Genomic DNA, 26,878 nt, shown 5'->3' with positions numbered 1-26,878 from the left:
CTTCTGAGTGCGTGCACTCTCTGTACTTCAGCATTTCTTTGATGTTGGTTTTTCCCAGTGCCTTGAATGGAAGTAAAGCTTCATGAAACCAATTTGCAAGAGAGAAATAATATCTGAATAAATACATAGCACTTATTATTAGCAGCTTGCATCCAAAAGCTCTAAACTCTTCATAAAGGTTAAGTAGTTTTATTCCATTTTGCAGATGAGGAAATTGAGGCACAGTGAGTCTGTGGCAGAGCGAGAAGTAGGACACAGGCTTCCCCCCTTGCTGTCAAGTGCTCTAACCACTGGACCACACTGCCTACCTTGTTCAGATGATTCCATGATCATATAGGCTAGATGGTGAAATGCTCGCTCACATTGAGTAGCGACTTGTTCCTCAAGTATATCTGTTTATTTCAGTGGGACTAACTGAGGACTAAAAGCACTGTTCGGTGTGAGTAAAAGTGGTACAGTCTGGCTCATAATAACCGATGCCAAACTCTTATGCTGGATAATCATATTAAAACTGGAATTATTTAAATCCCAAATGTATTCTGAAGACCAGCAGCCAGCACACTGTGGGTAATCATTTCCTCTCCAAGAACACTGTGGCTCCATGGAACTTTTATTGTCAGGTTAGTTGAACTAATTATATGAGCGAATGAGGGCTGGTGAGCCTGCCTAGGGAGGCAGGGTATGTACTGCACCTCATTCAGGATATATTTATTCCCCATTTTCAGGGGATGTCTGTCTACTCTAAGAATTCTTTCTTGGCATAGATTCCCTGGGCCACATTCCACCCTCACACGCTTGCATGGTTGCAGAGATGTAACTGAGGGACAGAATTTGGGATTGGATGGATGTAACTGAAGGCAGAATGTGGTTCCAAGAATGTATAAGCAGCAACCTGTCATGAAGCATCAGTTGGCTGAGCATTTATTAATGGCCACGACATATAGGAGAGCGAGATTTCACACTGTCAGTCACTAACACTGATGGAGGTTGAGGTATATATAAGAAGCTGACAATGGAAAGGATTGTGTTTTTTCCCTCCCCCGTCCTCCCCAACATCAACAGACAGCAATTTTATTCACTTCTTGGTTGAAAAATTGACCTAGATTTTCAATTCCGCCATTGAATTGTTTACAAAAGCATCTATAGAGGGAGTGTACCCGGTAATGTTACTAAAATGGATACATGTAGAAGAGAACTGCAATGCAATATCAAAGATATTTTAATCACTGCATCTGACTATAATGAGAAGTAAACCACTAAGGAAAAGGTTTGGAAAGTGTCTTAAATATGCTAGAACAATGAGTAATTCGCAATCAGATAGGAAGCTGCTGTCACTTTTACAACCTATAAATCAGCAGACTGGGAAAGCAGCACCCACTTGAATATCTGACATACCAAGAGAAAGCTCCCGTGGGGAGACACCAGCACCATTCATAAGGGCACATCATACCTTTCCACAGAGAAAGTTGCAGAGCACAGAAACGTACTCCTTACAAGCTGCAAGGTTTTTCTGAACTACTGTTATGCTACATATTTCACTCTGCAAGGCAAGGATTGCAGCCTCAGTGAAGGGGCAGAAGGTAGGCCAAGTAGGATGAGGATGCAAGAGCAACTCTGGGCTCAGCTGCACAGATTCTGATTCAGACATACACAGCCAAGTTCCCTTTGTGTGCCTTCCAGGCTCCCATTCCAGCTGGGTGCATGTGTAGCCTGATCTCTAGATTATGTATTAATTATATTGATTACCTAAGAATTTCCAGTTATTACTTGGAGGGTTGGCAGGTTCTTGCCCCAAGATCAGGCCCAGTATTAAAATTACTATATAGCTGGGAACCCCGATGTGCATGGTTGCAACGCTCACACTATCGGAACTCTTCTCTATTTCCGAATAGTTTATTAATACATTTAGCAAAGTCACAAACACTCTCAGTCAATCATAGAATCATAGAATATCAGGGTTGGAAGGGACCCCAGAAGGTCATCTAGTCCAACCCCCTGCTCAAAGCAGGACCAATTCCCAGTTAAATCATCCCAGCCAGGGCTTTGTCAAGCCTGACCTTAAAAACCTCTAAGGAAGGAGATTCTACCACCTCCCTAGGTAACGCATTCCAGTGTTTCACCACCCTCTTAGTGAAAAAGTTTTTCCTAATATCCATTCTAAACCTCCCCCACTGCAACTTGAGACCATTACTCCTCGTTCTGTCATCTGCTACCATTGAGAACAGTCTAGAGCCATCCTCTTTGGAACCCCCTTTCAGGTAGTTGAAAGCAGCTATCAAATCCCCCCTCATTCTTCTCTTCTGCAGGCTAAACAATCCCAGCTCCCTCAGCCTCTCCTCATAACTCATGTGTTCCAGTCCCCTAATCATTTTTGTTGCCCTTCGCTGGACTCTCTCCAATTTATCCACATCCTTCTTGAAGTGTGGGGCCCAAAACTGGACACAGTACTCCAGATGAGGCCTCACCAATGTCGAATAGAGGGGAACGATCACGTCCCTCGATCTGCTCGCTATGCCCCTACTTATACATCCCAAAATGCCATTGGCCTTCTTGGCAACAAGGGCACACTGCTGACTCATATCCAGCTTCTCGTCCACTGTCACCCCTAGGTCCTTTTCCGCAGAACTGCTGCCTAGCCATTCGGTCCCTAGTCTGTAGCTGTGCATTGGGTTCTTCCGTCCTAAGTGCAGGACCCTGCACTTATCCTTATTGAACCTCATCAGATTCCTTTTGGCCCAATCTTCCAATTGGTCTAGGTCCTTCTGTATCCTATCCCTCCCCTCCAGCGTATCTACCACTCCTCCCAGTTTAGTATCATCCGCAAATTTGCTGAGAGTGCAATCCACACCATCCTCCAGATCATTTATGAAGATATTGAATAAAACCGGCCCCAGGACCGACCCTTGGGGCACTCCACTTGATACCGGCTGCCAACTAGACATGGAGCCATTGATCACTACCCGTTGAGCCCGACAATTTAGCCAGCTTTCTACCCACCTTATAGTGCATTCATCCAGCCCATACTTCCTTAACTTGCTGACAAGAATACTATGGGAGACCGTGTCAAAAGCTTTGCTAAAGTCAAGAAACAATACATCCACTGCTTTCCCTTCATCCACAGAACCAGTAATCTCATCATAAAAGGCGATTAGATTAGTCAGGCATGACCTTCCCTTGGTGAATCCATGCTGGCTGTTCCTGATCACTTTCCTCTCATGCAAGTGCTTCAGGTATATAGAGACTACAGAATGGACATCTGCACATCCATATACTCACACCATCTCTTGCCGGATGACTTGAAATGTTAGCCATTATCTTCCTCATCACTATTCCCTTCCTCTTCATCACCAGTGGCCATCATTCTGGCCCCTTCCAATGGCTGCATCTCTCTCTCCTACTGCCCAGAGTTTGCGATGCAACTTTAATAGTATGTTATGCTGCACCATTATAACTAAGGCATAGTGATTTTCCCCCTTTTCCTTATTTAGAGTTCCTTCTCCTCCTCCTTCAGATAGCATAATCATAACCAGCAAACCTTAATCTTGTCTTAAACACCTTATTTGACCCCCTTTATACAAGATTTGACTTATCCAAAGTTCAGTTGATATAGAATAGACATTATGTTACCTTGGCAATTTTTCCTGCTCTTCAATGCCAGCTTTTCAGACTCTTCTCATGTATTCACCCGCCTTCCACTCTCCCTGCCACGAAGAGGTAGGAATGTTCCCACCAGCAGTGGCTAGCCAGGGACAGAGTACAGGGGGCAGCAGTCATACAGGAGGGGGTAGAAGGAAGCACTGCTATAACATGTTTGCACAGGGTGACATTAGTAATTCCTGATCATCTGTGCTTCAAGGACTTAATTCACCCAGAGAAGGAGGGTGTGTGAATGTCTCTTTTATTTTGAATCACTTCAGCAAGACCTAATTTTCATGCTATTAATTTGAGGGAAAATGCCATCACTAACCATGGCAAAGGTTCTTGCATGAGATGTAAATATCAAGAATTCTGTTTTAAACCCCTGATTATATAACTATTTTTGAATGCAATAAACAGACACGGTTTAAAAAGAATTCTAGTTTTTCTGGTAGATGGAAACAATATTAATTCTAGGCCCTTTTGCTCTTCCCAGTTGTCCTGATAATTTTGTGAGCTTCCATTGAGCTCCAGTGGAAGGCAGAAGCAGCACGTATGCCTGTCCCCTGAAGTGTGAAGAACAAACTGCAAAACTTCAGTGACAAACATTGCCATTGTAAATTGCAGTTGCTGATTCTTTCAGGCAGTTTGTCATTTTTTTCATTGTCAGATCTGGATTACTATAGCTCACTGTATAATGCATAAGAGTTGGAAAACAGGGACAGAGCAAGTACTATCCACCTATTCTCACAAGTCTCCTGTGTTAATGATTTTATTCTCTGTGCGCAGTACTGTTACAAGATAGTGGTGACTCCCTTTAAAATAGTGATGGACTGAATGCGTAGCGGTTAGTTCAAGATTAAGATTGAGACTAGAATTCGAAGGTTGGTTTTGGTTCATATTCAGTGGCTCCAAGATCTCATGAGATTTTAGCCTGGAATGGCAGCAGCCTAATGAGATTAGCTGACCTTGCACAATTTGTGGAACTGAAGCTGGAAAATTAGGCCCCTTCATGTTTGTGGTCTGACAGGTCACTGACTTGAAGGAGTAGTTAATCTCTGAGAACTTGAATGAGAACTTCAGATCCTCTCCTGTCCTGCAAAAGCTCCCAAAATTCCAAGGAGCCCTATCACATATTTAAATATTTATACCGCACTTGTCACCGCCTGACTGTCTCTCACAATCACCATGGTGCCTGACTTGTCTGTAGCCAGGTCAGATTTTTTCATCTCTCCTTTCTATTCTTCTACTCTGATTTTATTTTTATTTTTGGGTCATTAATCTTCACTACCTCATTCCAAGGACAGGTGGAGTAATGGGTTATTTGTTTTAAATGAAATTACTCTTACGGTTATGGGGAAGCTTTACTAAATGCAGGTGGGGCTTGCAAGTTGTCTTGCAGACAGATGGGTTTGATCTTATCTTCTGCTCTTGTGGAAGAGTTTCACAGGTTCAACTAGCCACCCAAATTGCCCTGGGCCTGAGTATTCATCTTCCTACCATCATTTATGCTAGTACAACTTGAGTATGAAGCACTATCCACTCAGAGTGATAGCATTTTACATTCACTGTACTGGTATAAATGACTGATGAAGAGCAGGACAATGAAGAATCAGCCCCTCTCTCTCCAAGTCGGGTGCCCTCTAGACCTACTGTCTCCACTGAAAGTTAAATCATCCCTGAGGATTGTGATGACCTTAGGAGACCTTAAGTCTTGAAAGAGCTTTGATTCAGAGTTCCCCTCCACATGCACCCCTCCCCTTTTAAATATTTATCTGAGGAGGTGGATTCAGTCCCTTGAGTGAGTGGAATTTTTGGATTGGTCTAAATTGTTACATTGTAAGTTGTACATGGGTGTGGGGCCAATCTAGCTATAGGCAAACTAGGCAGCTGTCTCAAGGTGCAGATTCTGCCTAGGGCAGTAGGGGTGGCCAAGTCAAACTTGAATGGTTCTGCGATCCTGTGTGCCAGGTCACACCACTCGCTCAGATTTGACCTGGCCGCCCGTCTGTCATGACCGAGTGGTGGCTGGCCCAAACCTGAGTGGAGCTGCGACCAGAGTCAGTTGGTGAAAATAAAGGCTGAGTCAAGCTGTCAGGTCCTGATCTCGGTATGTGTGTGTTGCGGGGAAGGTCACTGTCTGTATGCAGCATAGAGGAGAGGCTTGTGGTGGAAAGGGATGTTGGAGAGTGAGTTCACCCTGCAGCCACAACTCCTGCCCCACAGGGCTGGGCCCAGCTCCCTGCCCCAGCACTCACAGGTTTGTTGAATGAGGGACAAGTTAGCCACCTGACCACCCCAAGAAGACAAGAAGGGGGCAGGGGGAGAAAAGGTCACCAATCCCACATAACATTCCAAAGTGAAGCTGGGTGCTGATGCCAAGGCTAAAGGGGTTGGGGGCTGAGGTGGGGAGGGGTGTTCCTGGGTGAGCCATAGAGAACTGGAGCAAGCAAAGAAGGAAGAGGGGCATTGGTGCAGCCAGGAGTTGGGCATTTGGGCTGATCTCTAGGGTAGATGGACTCGGGTGTTGGGGGCAGCAAAAGGGCCCTAGGAGGAGTAAGAAGCAGGGAGGGAGCAGCTGGGGTGAAGAGGGAGGTTGGGAGGAGGGAAGTGGTTTGGTGATGGTGGGGGATGGGGGAATAGATGAGGTTTTAAAATGGCAGTTATTGGAGAATGGGTCTTGGGGGGATGGTGAGCAGTGGCAGGAGGAGAATTGGGGTGGAGATGTGGGGTTTGAAAGTGGAGAGCGGGTTTGGCAGGATGATGGTTTAAGGGATGTTTATTTGGGGAGATGGGGTTGGTTTGGTGGGGAAGTGGGATGTGTGGGGCACTGGCAGGAGGAGGCATTGTGGTGTTTGGGTTTATTTGGGGGGATTGGAGGGTTGGGTGTGTTTGGGGATGAGGTAGCAGGGGGTGGATGGGTTTAAATGGAGACTGGTTGGAGGTTGAGGGGAAGTGTGGGAGGGACAGCTGGGGGCTATGATGGGGTTATTTAGTCTATGGAGGGGGTTGGGTGGGGGCTGTGAGGGGTGGATTGGGGTTGGTGAGGGCTCTGGGAGGGGGTTATATGGAGGTGTCTGGTGGGGGGTTGAGGGGCAGTGGATGGGTGGGAGGGATGGGGGCTGGGAGCACAGGGAGCTGTGTGGAAGTGCCGTTAATACAGCTGGCTATGGCTGTCTGGCTCCCTCATCCTCAGCACCTTTTCCCTTTTCTCGCCTCTTCTCTCCTCCCCTCGGTCTCACTTGCCCCCTCCATTCTTCCCTAGCTGGCACCAGCCCCAGCTCCACTCATAGGCACCTCAGAGGGACGGACTCAATTCCCCCGCCACACACACACACACACACACGAGCACACACACACACGCGCGCACACACACACGCGCGCGCACACACGCGCACGCAGGGGATAGGGTTTGCTTGCTTGGTACTGGCATGGATTCTGCCTGCAACACAATATCCAGATCCTGTGAACTTGTCTCACCACCCTCATAAGGGTCCAGGGCCTCTCCCTGCTCGTCCTGCTCCTGGCAGTCTCATGGCTCAGTGCCGAGCTGGTCCTGGTGCCACTGGAGGCGGGCTTCGCTTGCCAAGCTGGGCTGTGCATGCAGGTGGTGGGTTGGCTGAGATTTTGGGGGGGGGGGGCCTTAGCCCCCTCCAGCTCTAGCCATCCACCACCTATGGCAGTGACCCTGTGTGCCAGGCCGCAGCAACACTTACTCAAATTTGGCCTGGCTGCTCACTCCATCCTCCCCTCATGACAGACTAGCACCCAGGCCAAGGCTGAGCAAGTGGTGCTGCAGCCTGGTGCTTGGCCCTCCCCACTTCTAGCATTACCACCAAACTATCAGAAGGCTTGCCATGCTTCTCCAGAAAGTATGGCTCACCCACCACACCCCTGGTTGAGAACCACTGTTGTAAGAGGTGGGAGGCACAGCGAAGTTTTGCCTAGAGCAGACTCTCTTGAGAGGCCTCTGATATAGGGACTGTTTATTCAGTGTTTAACACAATGGGGTCCTGGTCCACTACTGGGGCTCCTAGACACTGTGATAATACAGTCATTTTAATTATTATTATTTGTAATAATAATAATTTGGTGTGTGTGGGTATGCACATATAAAAGTTTATTAAAGGGGGGAAGAAATCCTTCTATATAAATCAAATAAAGAAAAATTATACAGACTAAAATAGAAAGCAATTACATTTCTGATGTCCTCTTAAAACAGTTTTGACAAAATAACTCCATGGCTCATGTGATTGTGGTCTGTGCATAAGTAATACGATCTTAAAATGTTCCTATAATGATGTGCATTGTTTTTGTTTTTTCTGAATTAGATGTGGACATTTGTCATGGATTTTAATTTTAATATGGTACAAAATGAACTGTATCTTTAAAATTTCAATAATTTTTATGTTTTTTTCTTCCTAGGATGGATACATTTCGCCTCACTGACATATGGTTTGCTCTATGCTTCTTGGACACTGAAGAAAACCTGTAATTAAGGTAAAGAAATGACTGATTGTAATTTTTGTATAAGTTTGGGGTCTATAGCTTTTTGTGATGGAAGATATGATGCTTGCGGTTACCTCTTTGTGCTCATTTTCTTCGGCTATGTCATGCTTCATTTAGAAACTGGAGGCAATTGCTTGAATTCTGAATGCCATAAAGACTGTTACAGCATGTTATTTTGACATAATAGCCCTTGTGGCCTGTCTTGGCTTTGGTTGAGAAGTGGAGGCCTAGATGAATTCTACCAGCCCTGTAGGAAGGGATTGTTTTTTGTGCAGCAGATGTGTGTTATTTCAATGGAATTCATCCTGCAGGAATTTTAAGGCCCCACGATCCAGATTGAGATTTTGAACACTGCACAATTTTAGGTAAAAATTTGAAAAGCACCTACATGACATAGTACACTAAGTCCCATTAAAAGTCATTGGGATTTAGGTGACTTGGGAGCCAAAATCCCATTGCTTTTTCAGTGGGACTTAAGATCCTAAGTGACTTTGGAGCTTTTGAAAATTTTACCCATAAGAGTAATTTTAGGACTGGTTTTGGGATTAATATATTTCTTAACCAAGGTGCATTTTCTGAAATGTATTGGAGTTGCATAGTTAAGGCCTGTAGTTCAAAGTGAAAATAAACACTTGATTCAGCAGTCAGAGGGTCGTAAGTGTAAAGATACAGGCTGGGGTTTTCAAAGGCTCTTAACTATCAGGAGTTAAGTGCCCAAATACGAGTGAAACTCAATGGGAGTTGAGTGTCTAACTCCCTTAAGCTGTTTTGAAAATCCCAACCATAAGCCACACTGAATAAAACAGGGTGCTTAAATTTAAGTTAAACACAGATTCAGGTCCAGTTCCTAGAACTAAACAAGCTGTTCTGCAGTATATATTGAGTTTGCCACCAGTATGTACTGCATGGGGCTACTTTACCCTAAAAACATAACCAGCCTGTGGCAGCTTGTGCTGAAGAAATCACAGTGCACTGCTACACTTGAGTAATATAATAACAGAGTAAGAGGCTGGGACAGATTGTCCATAGAGATCTTCCAGTGATTAGCTTCTTGCTTTGCTCTTCCTTGGTAAATCATTCAAGCACTGTCCTCATGAGATGTGCAATAGGATTGGAGTTCAGCATCCAACCAGGTGCCACTAGCTTCTAGTGCTATGTATGGTTTGTGATTAAACTAGTGATTCTGTTTTTTTACATCGTCATGGATATTAAGGGACAGTCAGTGTAAAATATTGGTTTTAAGTGTTGGCCCACAGAGAAAATGAGACATATGGCTATTGAGTGCTGCAAGAGCTCTCCTATATCTCTATTCTTGGAGGCCTGCATTGTTGTAGCTGATTGGGTAAAAGTTCTAACCCAGGTTTCCCAGGTGTTTGTGTCTATATGCTTCTTTCGGTAATTGTGTCAGTTGTCTGCAACATGTGGATTTGTTACAGGTGTGCTGCTATATATGGCATTCCATTGGAATTCCCATCAGCAGGGGACCCTGGGAATCTGGCACGGTGGTCCTCAGCTAGTGAATGGGCAATAGTACATCATGCACTGTGCTTTTACGGGAGGGATAGCTCGGTGGTTTGAGCATTGGCCTGCTAAACCCAGGGTTGTGAGTTCAATCCTTGAGGGGGCCATTTAGGGATGTGGGGCAAAAATTGGGGATTGGTTCTGCTTTGAGCAGGGGGTTGGACTAGATGATCTCCTGAGGTACCTTCCAACCCTGATATTCTATGTTGGTTTTATTCTTGCCTCAGTTAAGGTATTCTTTCATGGAATATTCTATTCAATCTGTCAGACCCTATTGCCAGGAAACCCAAATGCTTGACTAGATTTCCTGATGTTCAGGTTAGGGCTACCTAGTTCAGCATTCACAAGTTAGCCTTCCCAGCTCTGAGGTTGGGACAAAGCGGTGGTGACCTTCCATGTCACAGAATCTTTTATCTCCTTCACCCTACTCAGGGTTGCTGTCCTGCATGTGACCTTCAATGTTTTACCTAGTACAGTCAAAAAAAAATTTGTCATGGTGTGAGCTCTCTTCTAAAAGTACATACAGAACAAAGAAAGTAATTTCTTTAAAGTTTTGGGATGCCTAACTTGCAGTTTCCTTACTCACAATTGTCAGGAATACTCTTCTGCTAACGTGTTATGCTATTGCACTTGATTGCATTGGTCACATTTTATTACATCTTAACATATAACTTGAGTTGATTTGATGCAACTTGACAGATTGTATCAAAGATGCAACATAGAAGCCCAAAACACACACACACACACAAAGTCTCTTTCTTTCAATAAAACTACACTCCTAAAATTTCCCATGATGTTCCCATGTCCACATGTTAGTTAGTGAGCAGGTTAGGTAGTATTGGAGTGAGGGAGAATTCATAAAACTGAAAGTCTGATTCCACTTAGGTGGTTTTCAGAAGTTGTTGGGCCTGATTTGGTGAATTTTACAGCAATGTACCGTTGATTCAATGGATTTATACCATTACAATCAAGTGCAGTATGAGCCCCACTGGTTTTAAAGAATGACAGCATATTGCTCGGATAGCAGTATAATGTCCTCATACAGATGTTTTTAGTTTGGTTCTAGAATCTTTGAATGTCCACAATAGCAGATTTACACAACACTCTGTGCATATTTGATACGGGGTATTTGGGTATTGTTTAGTTATCAGAAGACATCCAGCCACATATGAATGAAGGTATTCATGATTTATTGAGTCAGTATATTCATTCCAGGCTTCTAGTGACCCTGAGACCTGGTAGCTAATGTGGTTTATGATGCCCTGCTTTTTCTCTCCATTAAAGCTCAAAGAGTGGAAGGGGGAAGGAAAATCATTGTACTCCAAATAATTGCAAGGTGAGATAAACCAGCATTAACAATATGGGTCTCTCACAACTCCCATTGATTTCAGTGGGTGTTGTGTGCATGTGTGCAAGGTATGTATACAAGATATAAATAAAAGTAGAATCAATCCAATTGCATCTTCTGCATAATGAAATAAACCTGTCTTTATTGGAGAACATTTGCTAAAAGGCACAAGTGGATGTTTTGACCTCAGAGGGGTGAAAGGTGAGAGAGTGGAAAATCTATTAATTGGTTTTTCACTTAAACCAAAGAAAATGTTTTTTCCTAACCAAGGCAGAAGGAGACAAGCTTATACAGAAATGTTGATACTGTGTGTTCGTGAAAATTATACCAAATCTACTGGGTAGCAGAGCACCGTCTTCAGCTAGTGTGATCTGAGTAAGAGCTTGGGAAGCAAGGCCTTGTAAGAGAGACAGAGGTGTCGTCTCCCAGGAATTTGTTTTATGAAAACATCTGCCATTTGGTGCAATCTGGTCCATTTAAAAAACAATAATTTTGTGCTTCAGAAGTATCTTTATTAGTTCTCCTGGGTGGACTGATGTAGCCATATACGGAGAACTGGAATAAAACCTTGGCAGAGGCAGGGTTTTGATTTCCCTCCCACCTCTGTAGATTCATAGAGTTTAGTGCCATTAGATCATATGGTCTGACCTCCTGTATAACACAGGTCTTTAAATTTCACCTGGTTTACCCCAGCAGGTGCTCTAAAGAGGAATTGGGATATCCTAGAAGGTGTTTTTGTAGCTGGTGATGCTCTCTTTTGGGGGGGGAGTGTCTTGTTTTAGGAAAGGTCCCTGTTGAGCGAAGCATTTAAGTGCATGTTTCAGTTCACCTCTGTTCAGCGAAGCACTTAAGCATGTGCTTAACAAACTTTATGCATGTCCTCAAGTCTCTTTGTAGTCAATGGGAAAAGTAAATCTTTGTGAAATTTCAGGGCTTTTGTCAGAAATCATGACTTTAGTTATGGCAAGGAAATTACTTTGCTGTAGGACTGTTAACACACACACACTGCTTATATATGGTGAGTGTGACAGAATCAGAATGCATTTGAGGACCACAAGCCTGGCTAGTTGATGAATTTGTAGTGTTCAGGCACAAATATAATTTCTACCATTGTCATTATTATTATTTCTTTGTATTATAGTTGCACCATATTTAGAAGGAAATTATTTTTCTCCATTATATTAATTGGTATTTGGTACTCCAAATATATGCAACCCTCCTAATATTATACCAAGTCACTGTAATGGGTTTTTGTTTGTTTCTTTGTTTGTTTTTGGTAAAATGCTGCCAATATTCTTAGATTTTAAATGAACATGTCAGTGTAAAAAAAAAATTCTGTACACAGATGTGCTTTATTCTTATTCATTTCACCTTTATATCTGTCGTTCAAAAGAGCCTTTTTACTGTACTTCTGACAAACTTTTGCTGTGGTTTCGTCTCTTAATCCTTAATTTTGATGATCTCTTCATAGTCATAGTTTTCCAATCTCTAATAAATATGGAGGATGAAATAGTCGAGTAAATATCTGGGACTAAATTATATGCAATGGAATAAAAGAGAGAACCAGTTGAAGTACACTTTTTGCGCTAAACTTCTAGTTCCCCTCGAGTCTGTAGGTGTCATGGGTTCATTCTGGGACAGAGTCTGAAGTATGGATACTGTGACAAAGCTCTGTCCTCGCCTCTGTGGGTCCCACGTTTCCTGGCAGATTTCGCTAGCCTCAGAGGCTCACTGTGACCCTCCACATAACCCTTCTCTCTCTAGAGACAAGGGTCACAGTCTACTGAGCCATTTTCATCATAAGCCAGCAAGGGAGGTGAGGAGAAGTTATCCTTCCTTGCACAGTCTCTGTTATCTCCCAGTCTCAGTGATTAATCAGGGGGTAAAAGGGGAGGGGGGGAGCCTGGGCCCTCCCTCTACTCCAGGCTCCAGCCCAGGGACCTTAATAGTATCAGCTATGGCAGCTGACCTTTTAGAAACATGACATGTACAATTCCCTGGGCTACTTCCCCCACAGCAGCCCTCACTTCCTCAAGCTCCTCTTCACCCTCACCTCAGGGCCTCCTTCCTTGTGCCTGATATGGTGTGTACTACTCAGTCTCTCCAACAGCACAACTTCCTCCCACAGCTCCTGATATGCACACCCGCCTGACTGACTGGGAGGCTTTTAACCAGTTTCAGCCAGCCCCTGATTGGCTTAGGTGTCCCAATCAACCTAGCATTCTCCCTGCCTTCTGGAAAGTTCTTAATTGGCCTCAGGTGTCTTAATTGACCTGGAGCAGTTGCCATTTCACTTATCCTGGTACCAGGGATTGGTTTAGCCTGGAGCTAATATATCCATCTCCCACTACTTTTCTATAGCCATCTGGCCTTGCCCCGTCACAATACATGGTCAGCTTGTTTTAGTGCTTGCATATCTCGTGACTTTAACACATAACCTATGAGGAGAGGCAGAGGGAACTGGGATTATTTAGTCTGCGGAAGAGAAGAATGAGGGGGGATTTGATAGCTGGTTTCAACTACCTGAAAGGGGGTTCCAAAGGGGATGGATCTAGACTGTTCTCAGTGGTAGCAGAAGACAGAACGAGAAGTAATGGTCTCAAGTTGCTGTGGGGGAGGTATAGGTTGGATATTAGGAAAAACTTTTTCACTAGGAGGGTGGTGAAGCACTAGAATGTGTTACCTAGGGAGTTGGTGGAGTCTCCTTCCTTTGAAGTTTTTAAGGTCAGGCTTGACATGATCCTAACCACAGGAGTATGGGACCTTGGTGTAGTTCTAAATTCCAGCAGTATCAAAGCCTATTACAGTTTGAAAAATTGCAGTCCATACCTCTCCTGGGACAGGGGAAACACAAATTGAAGAAATTTTGTTTTAATACAAGTTAAAAGTATGCACTGAGTCATATACCGTGGAAGGGAGAATGCTTAAAGGTGGCTAATGCTATTACTGTCTGATAGAAAATTGGGTTTTAAGGCCTATTTGTTTTCTTGTGTCTCTGTGATGTGACAGTCGAAGGTGATGGCTGCAGTTAACAGGAGACATTAGTTACAATGCTGTTCATAAATATAGTTTGTTAGACAGTAATGGCTTATAGGTCTGCTTTTCCCTCTCTTCAAAGGGCTGCTTCTTCTACGCTCTTTTGATTTCTGGATTTCTTTAGGCTTTAAAATAGTTGTGTGACCATGAAGAGTATCTGTGACTTCAGTTTGACAAATGAGGATTTCAGAAGGCCTTGCTGCTTCCAAAGGTATTTGTGAGACAGAGACGAATACAACTTCTGTTTGATAATGGGCTCAAGTGCTTGAAATCATGCAATGTTGGCCTTAGACCAGTGTTTCCCAAATGGTAGATCCCAGCCCTCCAGTGGGTTGTGGGAAGGTTCCAGATAAATCACCACACCCAGGGCCACCAGATTAACCCATCTCTGGACCCTGGACTAGGCAAATGTACACATCTCCCGACTCAGGGCAGAGGGGTGGCTCCAGGGCGGAGCATGGGTTGGAGAGAGAGGGGATTGGACAGCAAGCCTGTCCTGCATTCAATCTGCCATGTCAGCTCCTGACATTCAGGGCTGGGCCTGGCTCCCCACCCCTCATAGAATCATAGAATATCAGGGTTGGAAGGGACCTCAGGAGGTCATCTAGTCCAACCCCCTGCTCAAAGCTGGACCAATCCCCAATGGCCCCCTCAAGGATTGAACTCACACCCCTGGGTTTAGCAGGCCAATGCTCAAACCACTGAGCTATCCCTCCCCCTGGTGGTAGGACCTGGTACACAGTTGCAGCGCCACTCAGGTTTGGCCCAATGACTCCGCTGTCATGATGGAGGAATGCTTAGGCCAAACCTGAGTGGCAATGCAACCCCGTCCGTCACATAGCAATGCCTGGAGCAGGAAACTGGGCACAGCCCCACAGGATAGGAGCCACCGGGCAGGGTGAGTATGGTGTGGGCTTGCTCTCTGACATCCTCCCTGCACCCACCCACACACAGTCAGGACCACCCCTCCACACTGAGCCGGGATTAGGGTTGTGGTGCTGAGGTGGAGGGTGAAGGTTTGTAATGGTGGGTCACAAAAAAGACAAAATGCAGTTGGTGGGTTGCCTTAGTAAAAAGCTTGGGAGCCATTGCCTTACACTATTTTTGTAACACATGTCAGAAGAAGACATGCAGTGCAACCAGTGAAAATATATGGGGTTCATGTGACACAATTTAGGCAAGTGGAATAAGCAGGGCTGGCCTGACAGGTGAGCGACTGCCCAGGGCACTGTGGTCAGGGAGGCACCATGGTCAACTCACCCCTCGCACACAGCCAGCCCAAGCCCCTTCAACCCCCAAACACGAGTGTCCAGTTCCAGCAGCTAGTCCCATCTGGGCTTGGGAGGGATGGGACTTCCTCTTCCCCGGCGTGGGCTGCTCCTGGGGCTGGGTCAGACCCACCTCTAGGAACCAGCCCAGCTGCTGGAAGCTCCACACATCCCTCCCCCCACTCCCTGCCCCCATTGCCATGTGGGGAGGCATCACTGTACAAGGAGCTATGACACACACACACACACATACACACATACACCCAACCACCCAGACTCAAAGAAAGGGTGCCAAAATACCAGCCCTGGGAATAAGACATGCCTGCAGGGTGTGGGTCTATATGTGAGTACATACCCTACATGCTGTCCACTTGCCCAAGTTGTGCCTCCCCTCTACACTGCTGTTTTTAGCTGTGTAGTCCTCTGCTGCCTTCTGGCTGCTGAAGCCTTTCCCCTTCACAGGAAAAGATTCTAGCAGCTGGCAAAAGCTCTGGCAGGGGTGGGCAGCCATCGCTAGGACAGCCTTTTCCTGCTGCCTCCCCTTACCCAAGCCTTTCATCACCACAGGAAATGTCTGTGGCGGGGCGGGGGAAGCAGGGAAAGGCTATGTCCATGGGGGCAGTCCCTGCTGCCTGCTCCATTGCCAGAGACTTTCACTGACATGTGTCGCTACACACTGCAAGGTAGACGCCGCCTGCTTTACACAGTGGTGTGTTGCTACACATACCCTACATGCTCCCACAAGTGATGTCTAGTATAAATGTTTATTATGAGTAATGTTACTGTAGCCCCACTTGTGGACCAAGACCCCATTGTGCTAGGCACTGAACAAACACACAACAAAAGGAAAATTCCTGCCCCAAAGAGCTTACTATCTAAAAATGAGACTAGAGACAACAGATGGATACAGATAGGGAGCTGATCGGCATAGTGGGGAGTGTTCTCCCCCACACCATTGTCTACATTGTTACAACAAACCCTTAGCATGTTTTCTTTAAATAATTTTTAAGCCCTACTTTTTACATTTCTTCTACAGCTGTTCTCACTGGAGCACCTTAAGACATGTTTGCAATGCCTTCACGGTGCAATACTTCGATATAATTAGTCTACTGCTCCTTACAAACAATGTGAAAGATACTTTAAACTGAGTTTGGTGTCATACAACAGTGTCCACCTCTAAGTTGTCAGAAGTATCTACAGGTCTGATGATGTCAGAGAGTAAATCTTTCCGTTCATGTCACCTGCAGGGGTTCTGGAACAATTTGTATGGAGGGGGTGCTGAGAGCCATTAAATCAAAGTGTAAACCCTGTATATAATGGGTTTCCAGGAGGTGTTGCAGGACTCCTAGATCCAGCACCTATGGTCACCTGTGCCTGCTTGCCTAATCAGTAAAATAGTTTTCAATAATTGCATTAAGGTATGTTGTCTTGGAGGTCCAAAATAACAGAAAGAATTGCAAACAATAATACCAGGGATAGTGATTGCTGATTTCTTTTTGCCCATACTGACAGGCCTCAATTTAAAGTTCTCAAATTTCATCATATGAGGGGAAATAAAAAACCTTGACTACAGTGCATTTTGCATCCATCCATCTGCAGAGCTACCAGGAAAAACAAACAAACAATGGCACGAAAAAGAAAATTATCATTTTATGAAGATGGGGGAGAGAACTGTATTATGCAAAGCTGAAGATTGATTACATTGATTTTTTTTTGTAGGTTGCTGTTTGTTAGGCTGCTTTTTCCGTGCCCATCACATTAACTAACCATGAAATAATGTCATAGCAAAAGTGAATCTTGGTTCTTATACTTTTATTCCCTGTATCAATAAACAGAACAACGAAAGTGTTTTACTCTACAGAGAGAAATACACTGAAGAAACAACAGATCAGTATGTTACTTTGATTCTTTCTCCACGAGTTGGATTTAATGAAAATTATGTTGCTTATATGGCAAGCACATGGGAGTGGTTTTTTTTTTCGGTGTTCAATGTAAATTCCAATGAATATTCCTTCATCCATAGCAAATATTTAGAATAATTATATGCATTATAGTACACAAGCAGGACTGAATCTATATAACTAAACTGGTGGCAAAGCCTTATAAGGACAAGAGAGAGGGCATCTTGAAAATCTCTTTGTGTGAAGATTAGTTTGCAATTCTCTAGAATGATTATTTATGACTGAACTGCAACTGTGAAATAAGTTAGTCAAATTACTTCTTGTTCTTGTAAATATAACCAGTAAATTTCTCATTTGATATAATGAAATATAGTAAAATAGATCAATGAACGGGATAAAATACACAGATGCAATATTAGTGACAAAAGCAACTTGCCACGTCAGGCAGGGAATAATTTACACTGACCTATTTTTTAACAGCTTTTTCAGGTGAACTCCCTATGAGCAGCCTGATTGGTTACAGTTGTGATGCATAATGTGCCTACTTAGATATTTTTCCACAGTCTTATTTTTGATTCATTCACACGTGTGTGTATCCCATATATCTAACTTCTTCTGCAATAGCAAATGCAGAGCATTAGCAGGGTATGTAAGCAGTCTCGCTAAGACATCTTGCAATGCTAATATGATCATCATCTCCCAGTTCAGGATCATGGGAAGAAATTAGTAAGGAAAACATGAATTATACCACTGAAAGTACCAGCTACCTGTCAAGTTTCCTCCTAAATATGCATATGTCGAACTGGCTTTCTTTGTAGAGCACTTTCATTTCCTCTAAACATTCCTGGAAGACATTTCCTAGCTGTAGGTATAGAATTAATCAATCAATCTTTGTTTTTATAGCACCATTCTGGAAAATCTACTCATAGCACTTTCCAGTAATAGAGATAAGAAAAAAAGAATCCATACTATCCAATTAAGAATAAAGCATCTATCTTCTTGATTATGTAGGTTGAAGACATTTGAATTGTGGAAGTTCAAATTGCTTTTTACTTTTAGGAACTTTTCAACCTCTTCAGTGCTAACAAAAGATGCACTGGATACTGTACATTTTATAGCTTGGCTCTGGCTAAAATTTTGGTTTACTTCTGCAAGGGAGGGATTTCACACTCGGGAAACATGCATCTTCTGTATTACAATTTATCTGTCAAGGTATATATGTGGCATTATCACAGTACCCCAAACATGTAAGAATAAAACAATCCTTGTATGAAGGAGTTCTGCATCCTCCTTTCATGCCACCTGGTTCTATCCCTAGTTTCCAGCTATGCTTCATCCAACCCCAGATTATCTCATCTAAACAGCCTAGGATAGCGTTCAGAAAGGAATACTATCTTTTTCAGATTGCAGTTGAAGCAAACTTGAATTTCAGCCCTCTTTCTTTGAACACTCTTGATTGCAGACGTTCCTTTCACTCACATCTCTTCTGTCTGCCTGCTATCGCCTCCAAATATCACCAACCTTGGGCATTATCTTGACTGCCCTCCTGCTGACATTTTCATTCATGACTTTAGTCTCCATTCATCTTGACTACTTTTTCAGTGGTCTCCCTAAATTCTAACTTTTCAAACTTGAGTCTATATAAAAAAACATAACTAAGTGCTCCTAATACAGGGAGAGGAAATCCTGTTTATTTCAGAACCCAGTAGAAACATCTCCCTTTGTGATTCAGTCTTTCATGGACATGTCTCTGTTACCATGTGAACTAACTTTATATTAGTTTACCCTGTGCCCTACACTTCCAGTTCTTGCAACGGTCTCTTCCCATCTCAGATACCCCTGTTTCATTTCTCCCCACACACACATTTTTTACCCTGTTCCCTACATTCCTCCAGATTTCCTGCATTTCTGCACCTAAATGACTCCTTGATTTTTTTCCAAAGTCCATTTCTATCCTTTCTATCCTCCTTGACCTCTGACTCTAAATCTACACTGGTAAAATAATCAAATCCTACTTCTTGAGCCTCCCAATTACCTCATTCTCTTGAAAGCTTAGTCACTGTACATTCCCACTTCAGGTCTGCCCTACCACTTTTTCAGATGCTGCCTCAATGACAGTATCCACATATTGTACCTGTATTTTCATGTAGTGTGTTACGTGGCTCTCTACAATAACAAATGCAATTGCATTATACACAAGGAAGACAGTGGGTTTATTAATGACAAGTGACCTTGACACTAGTGGGTACTGCCACTAATCTCTTGCTGCCAGCATGCATCTGTACCTTAATTTTCCCACTAATTGTCCGACTCCCCCTCTAGCCAAATTAAAAACTCACCCCTCACTACCTTTCAGGGCAAATGAAAATCTCAAAATCAAATGAAACTCTGGTGAAACAGTCTCACACCCCGCTCCTCCCTCTTTGGGCCTGGATCTGTTCAGACATTCACCTTTTTGGTGCAGGGGCTCACAAGTAGACATCCTTCCAGTTCCCTGCTCTCCAGACTACAGCCCTCTCTCCACAATCTGTGCAAACCTTCTACCCTTCTATCAGGAGCATTTCCCTGCTGATGCAGGGTTATAAGTACACCATCTCTAGGAGGCACATCATTGCCCTATGGGTGCCCATGCCCTTCCTCTGCCAGGTGTTCCAGCTCTTGGAACTATCTGTTCTGAACTCAGATGCTCCCATTTAATTTCCCCCACTCAGGGCTACTTTCTACATTTGTCTATTTGACTCCCTCTTAGACTTAATCCTCTGGCCCTTTTACAGGCTGCTCTTCTTCTTAGCTTCTGCTCAGTCCTCTCACCGGGAGAGATGACAACACTGCCGCTGTTCTTCAGGTCTCTCCCCATACCTGGGAGGGGCCTCTTGTAGCCTGCTCCTCTTAGTTTCCAGCAGACCTTGCTCTTAGCCTACCAGTTCCCATGCTCCCTCTGAAGAATAGGATCCAGAATGCTTTGGGCTTGGACCAAGGCATCAGCAGGACTGCTCAGTCCAGCACACTCTGTTACCAGGGTTGTGTTAAGAATGACCTAATTATGATATCAAGTCCACAGTTGAAATCAGAGACCTTATTAAAAAGCCTGGATAAAGCACCCACACTGTTAAATAAGGCAAAACCTTTGATTCTTGCCAGCCTTCAGAAAATTGCATCCATCCACTCATAATCATTCAGAATCTCCCACTTTTATGTTACTATAATATAAATACTGGTGTATTTTTTATGGTGGGAATGGCCAAAACATTGTCTTTAAAACATAAGGTTTATACTGTAAATAGATTGTGGTTAGCTACTAAACCACAGCCAGGAAGAAATTGTTTATTTTTGACCAACACTTAGGGTGTGACAGCATCAGCACGTAGCAAAGTACCTTGTCATCATAAGGACTCCCTATTGACAAGAGAGAATTTCAGGTTAATTACCTGATTTCTCAAAGCTCTTAGCTATCCACTTTCCAGCCAGTGAGTATTGAACGTTTGTGATCTCTGATTTCTTACAAACCTGTCTTGCCATGGAAGTTCCTAGCCATTTACTGATGATTGTCCTGGGAATGCTGCAGCTTTCAAAATAGCAGTGTGTTTTCTGCTACTTAAGACTGTCAATAAATTTAGCAGGTCTAGCTAGGAAAAGCATGTACTTGTTCGCCAGCTGTCGGAAACTCAAAGACACAGTCAGATTGCTATTTGACATGTGGGATTTAATTTTTCAGACTGATATGAATATTCTCTAGTATTCCTTACCTCCTACTCTCTCCTGGTAGAAGCCTCACTAATTAAATTCCATATGAATCTCAGGACAGAACTTTACTGTTTGGGGGGAGACTATATTCTGACATGGTTCAAAGAAGAATTTGAATAGGATTCAAAGTGGATTTGTACACTGATATATATAATTGTGTGGGAACCTCTAATCAATTATTTGCTCTTGATTTTTTTTTTGAGGGGTCGGGGGAGATGAGTTCCACCCAATCTTGTACATATAGGCACAGGGCTTGATTCACCCTTGCAGGTATAGGAGGAGAAGTGTTCCATACAGACATCAGTGCTCCATATGGTGATGCACTGTTGGGTGGGGGGAAGGCTACTGTCCATACCCCTACTCTCCCTTGTAGGGCTCTGCATTGGAGTCTGCTCAGCGGGTGCGAATATGTGATCAGCAGATCTCACAGCTGGTCTGACCCTGCGTTTTCTGCAGCTGATCCAGCTCAGTTTCTGGGTTGTACCAGCTTGTTTGAGGCCCTTTTTCAGAGGGGTTGTAGATAGCTTGTATCACTGTATCCCATAGATGCATTTTCTGCCATGGAGGGAGCTCAGAGGGTCGTTTGTGGCACCTGAAGTAACCAAACACAGAATTTATCACTGTTATAAATAATTGTTTTTTTCTCTTTTCAAGACATGCCATGAGCAGCAAATACAGTAGTCAGAGTAGCATATTAACAAGGATCAAAGGCTGATTCATAAATGTGACAGTGAAGAAGGAGACAAAGGAAGGGAGTGTGTAAAAGAGCAGGAGACTGGATTGCATAATATGCTCAGCCTACATGGGTTAGTTCTTAGTTCTTAAAGGGTTGATTTAGTCATAAAAAGACTTTCACAATTTAAAAGGTTATTTGTAAATCACCTTCCTCCCTCCCTCCCCTCCACCCCCCAAAAGTACCATCTCCAAATCAGATGGGATAACGTTTGAGCAGAGAGCTTCAAATTCATTAGTGGTGTAAAAACAAATCAAACTGACAGAAACTATGCCCAAATATACACTGCTGCCTCAATCTATAATTGAAAAACCCTGAGCTGCATGAAATGAGCGAAACAGTGTGGAATGAACTAGCAAATGACTAAAAGATCAGAATTAAACAAATTTGTGTCTATAAATTCCACTGACTGTCAGAAGGTGAGAATCATTCCCTGGGCATCTGGACTTTTTGTAAGTTGATGCAAACAAAGTTTGATTGGTAACTGAGGACTGAGAGCAACTAGATTATTTTCTATTTATCAATTTCTTTATTTCAAATAGACAGACGATGGCAAAGTTTTGTGTTCAGTTCTGAGGGCAGGGAGGTAGACATGCAGGATGCTTCTGGTTATTTCCAATAACATTGCGGGCTCAGTTTTCCATTGGGGGTGCCTACATGTGTGTTTAGGACCTGGTTTTCAGACGTACTCCAGCTGAAGACAGTCAGAGCGGCAGGTGTGCGCACACAGCACCTCTGAAAACCAGTGCCTTAGGCACCAGTTCAACAAAGCTCTTAACCCTGTGCTTACCTTTAAGCACACAAATAATTCCGTCCCTGTTCAGCAAAACACTGAAGCATGTGCCCAACTTATAATGTGTTCATTTCTCATTGACCTCAACAGGACTTAAACACATGCTTGAAGTTAAGCATGTGCTTAAGTACTTTGTTGAATAGGGATGGGGTCGCTCATTTTCTTAAAGGTAAGCACAGGCTCAAATGCTTTGCCCATTCTTAACCCTAAACATAAATGTCCCATTGAAGTCCTTGGCAAAAATTCCGTTGTATTGTATCAGGAGCACTAGTGTAATAAATATCACTGCATATGGTTTTAATTTTCTGGAGGCAGTTTTTTCTACTTATGCTAGCGAGTTGTTAATAGTTGAGCATCATTTTATGGACATGGGGCTAGTTATCTATAGCCAAGTGGACACAATAAGTGAGTGGTCCTTTTTCCTCTTCACACACATGTGCATAACTAATAGGTATGGTTAAGCCTCAGATGTTAACCTTAAAATGAGTTCAGGATCAGTTTGCTTTCAAAGGCTTGTCCAAACCTAATCAGTATGCAAAAGTGAATTGACGATCTCTCGCTTGAGAATTTCTGGCTCTTCTGCTTCCAGTGACAATTTTAACAAAAGTTAAAATAGAACTGACCAAATATTATCAAACCTTTCAAATGTTTGTTTCAAAACCTGTTCTAAAAATTATGTGACGGCTCTCCAGGAGGAGGGCTTCATAGTCAGAGTGAACTCCCACCCCAGCTTTGGAAGCTCATGGCAAGTATGAGGAATAACAGCTGAGCTAATGTGTACTCGTATCGCAAAACGCGACAAGACCCAAATCTGTAGTGACCCTTTTGGTGGTTGAAAGAGAAGCTGGGATTAACAAAGGATCCTGAAGGAGCAAGGTGCCCAGCTACCACTGAATATCATTCCAATAGGCTCCTTGGACAATCGCCCAGTGTTTAGAAATATTCAGTTTCATGTTTTGTTTCAGTCACAGTCAAGTGCTCTAAGCACAGTCCTGTAAATCAGGAAGTTCTCAGAGTTAACACCAACCTGACTCTCTGTTCCCTTGAACAGGTTACTTCATCCCTTTATCTCAGTTCCCCATTTTCTCCACTGAGAAAAACATGTAATTATCCACATACAAAGAGTGTGGTGAGAATCACAATTAATTAATTAATTAGCCTGTAATTTTGAAACTTCCCAGTTATTTTATTCTATTAATATTGTGACTAAGTGAAAAGTTTTTGAGGTGTGAGCTCTGCCAAGAGTCACAATTTGGGGGGGCATTTTGTTTTATTTTTTGTTTTGCTTCTGATAGGCTGGGCTGCAATTTAGCTCCCTAGACATAAGGACTAAATAGACCAAGCCGTGGAAGTAGCATCTTTCAGTACATGGCAATTCCTGCTTTAACTCCCCATGGAACAGTTCTCTTGACTACATGACAGAGAAGATCTATTTCCCAGCTCCAGAACTAGATGATGATGATGGTATTTTGATGATTTTTTTTGCCATTGGTTTTAACTTATCCTTTTAATTAAAATGTTAAGAAATGACAGATGTCCACATATTCACTTGAAGTCTCATTGAAAGTTCAACTTCCCAACTGGGACTTGAACTCATGTTATCGCAGAGCAAAAGTTCAAAGCACTAAAATGGGAAACATTAACGTGTCAAGCAACTGTGCTAGCACTTACCAGGATCAATTTTCCACTTAGGCAGCTTTTGCCCGATTGTGCTAACTACCACTGAATCCATACCTACTAATGGATCAAAGCTGAAAGGTCAGGAATTGTAAAATCATCAGTTCCCAAGACTCATTAATATTACAGTTGCACCCGCTAGTGTTGCTATGGTTAAGGATCACGTTGCATGTTACTTTTAATAAACTTGTGTTTCAAGGGGTTTTCGACTCAGATAGAGAAGTTTGCTATCTTGATACATAAGAATGACTTGTAGGAGTAACTATTACATTACTATTTGCTACTATTACTATTTTATTTATAATTTTGCCCCAAAATATGAATGCTAAATTGACATGGCAGTTTTGGAAAGAAAGAAAAAGTTTGTTGATATTCAGCGCTAAATTACCCTTCTAGTCTATCTACCTAGTTGCTCTCATGAAGCATTTATTGCCATATCTGCCACAGTGCCACAACTTAATCACATATGAATTCATTCCTTTAATTAAAATGATCAAAATAAGATATACAAAACTTTTGTACAGAAAAAAATGCATATGTCACACTCTTCAGTTTGATCACTTTGGGCTAGTGCTATTAATTTTTGAAATATCAGATGAATATGAATGAATGGGATTTGGTCAAACAAAATTTTGCATTCAAAGGTTCAGGTTTCTTCAAAATGATCAGATTGAATGTAATATGCTTCCTTAGCTGTCCTTTTTTATTTTTCCTCTGCACAGATCAGTTTTTGGAGATGGGCCAGTATTGCAGCCTGAAATCAGAACCTCTTTTAATCTTGAGGTGTGAGGGATTGGAGCCCCCGGATCAAATGCTGCTACATTTATGGGTTCAGATTGGGCAAAAAAAATATGGGGCCTATTTTTTCCAGTGCTGGTTCAGAGCTCGGCACAATCTCCTTTGAGGATCCATTCTCATTAGATTTTGGCTCAAGATGGTGGAAATCTTGCCAGTCACCCCTTTAGTATGATACCATTCATTGGGGTGGCTGGTCTCACATATCTTCTGCCATTTTTGAGACAAAACCTCACAGGAATATACCAAAATTTTGGTGCTGTCCCGTCTGTCCCCAGTATTAAGACCTCTGATATACAATCAAGTTTAAACCTCTTCCATATCCAATCACCACTGCACAATATATCTGCTAGTACCTACAATACTCTTGATGCTTCATCCTCTTGCATGCCACCAGACTGTTGCGCCTGCCAGTCATAGTGCATAGGTGTGTGTGTGCGGTTCTTTTTATCCCCTATGTACGTATATGTACGTATTACAGTTCAATGCATGTAACTGTAACATTTACAGATAGATAGGTAAGGAGAGACTATCATCTCTCTGTGGTCAACATTTAAGCTAGTTTTTCATTATAAACCCTATTCTGATGACCACCGCTAATTTAATCAGCTCTGGGAGAAGCTGGTAGCAACAACTATGTTTATTTTGCCTAATGTTTCCCAGTATAAAAGATCCTGGTGATTTATTTTCTGAGAAGCTATAACAGCAGTGTACATTCCCTATCATACAGTCTTACATGAGCACATGCTCGTTTCCCCCACAGGGCCTCTATCTTATTCAGTGCACAGGTTGAGCGCACCAGGCAGAATTAAGTTTGCAAAACCAACCATAAATGGGTGTTCAGCTACGCAACCTGAACAATTTCTTCTAGCAGCACTGTGGGGCCAAGGGTTTCTGTGTAAAATTAATATATATTGTTCTAAGACTTATTGCCTGTTTTATATGAAAATGGTACAAGTAGATCTCTTGCTTTGTTTTCGTTAGTCTATTTTTATTATAGTTTCCATCTTTCCGATATTACTCGTTGTTCTCTTACCTTTTAAAATAGTATAATAAATGTCACAGGAAATTAAACCACAAAGGTCTTTTTGAAACCACCAAAGGCAGGAAATCCAGACTAAAATTCTCCAAGTTTTGTGTACGCATTGCAGTGGTCTCTGAATGGTAGATAAATTGATGTGCATTGGGCATTAGTCTGATTTCCCGCCCCCTTCACCCATCACTCATGAACTGTGTTCAAGTTAAGAGAAGTGGTGCAGAGGAAGCATTTCCTTCCTTTCTCTCATTTTTATAAGTGACAGCAAAAATTGGATCACAGAGAGCTAATGTGGGCCTTTCTGGTGAGAGTCAAGGTAGGACAAGTCCCCATCTCCCTTACTCACCACTGGAGTGGCTGTTTTGGTTGAGCCACTTTGCTTCACGTGTCACATAGATATAGGCGCCAACTTCCCCTCTGCCCAATGGCTGCTCAAAACCCCCACCCCCAGCTCCTTGCCCGGCCTCTGCACCACCTCTTCCCACCCCTGCACCACCCTCGCCCCACCCCCTTCCACATCCTTACCCCAAGTCCCTGATCCTGCCCTGCCTCTTCTCCACCTCCTCCTCTGAGCATGCCACATCCTCGCTTCTCTCGCTCCCTCCTGGAAAGTCCAAAGCGCCACCAAACAGCTGTTAGACGGTGGGAACGCAGGAAGCACTGGGAGGGAGGGGGAGGAACAGGAATGCGGCGCACTCTGGGGGTGGGAGAAGGAGGCAAGGAGCGGGGAGCTTGGCTGCCGGTGGGTATGGAGCACCCACTAATTTTTCCCTGTGGATGCTCCAGCCCCAAGCACCCACAGGGTCAGCACCTATGCATACAGGTGCCGCTCACCTAGTGCTAATAGTATTTGCCCAGTTTTGGCATGGATGAATGTGTGG

The sequence above is a fragment of the Lepidochelys kempii genome, chromosome 1, assembly GCF_965140265.1.
Source record: "Lepidochelys kempii isolate rLepKem1 chromosome 1, rLepKem1.hap2, whole genome shotgun sequence".
NCBI classification, from domain to species: Eukaryota; Metazoa; Chordata; order Testudines; family Cheloniidae; genus Lepidochelys; species Lepidochelys kempii.
Note: the sequence above shows the minus strand (reverse complement) of the source record.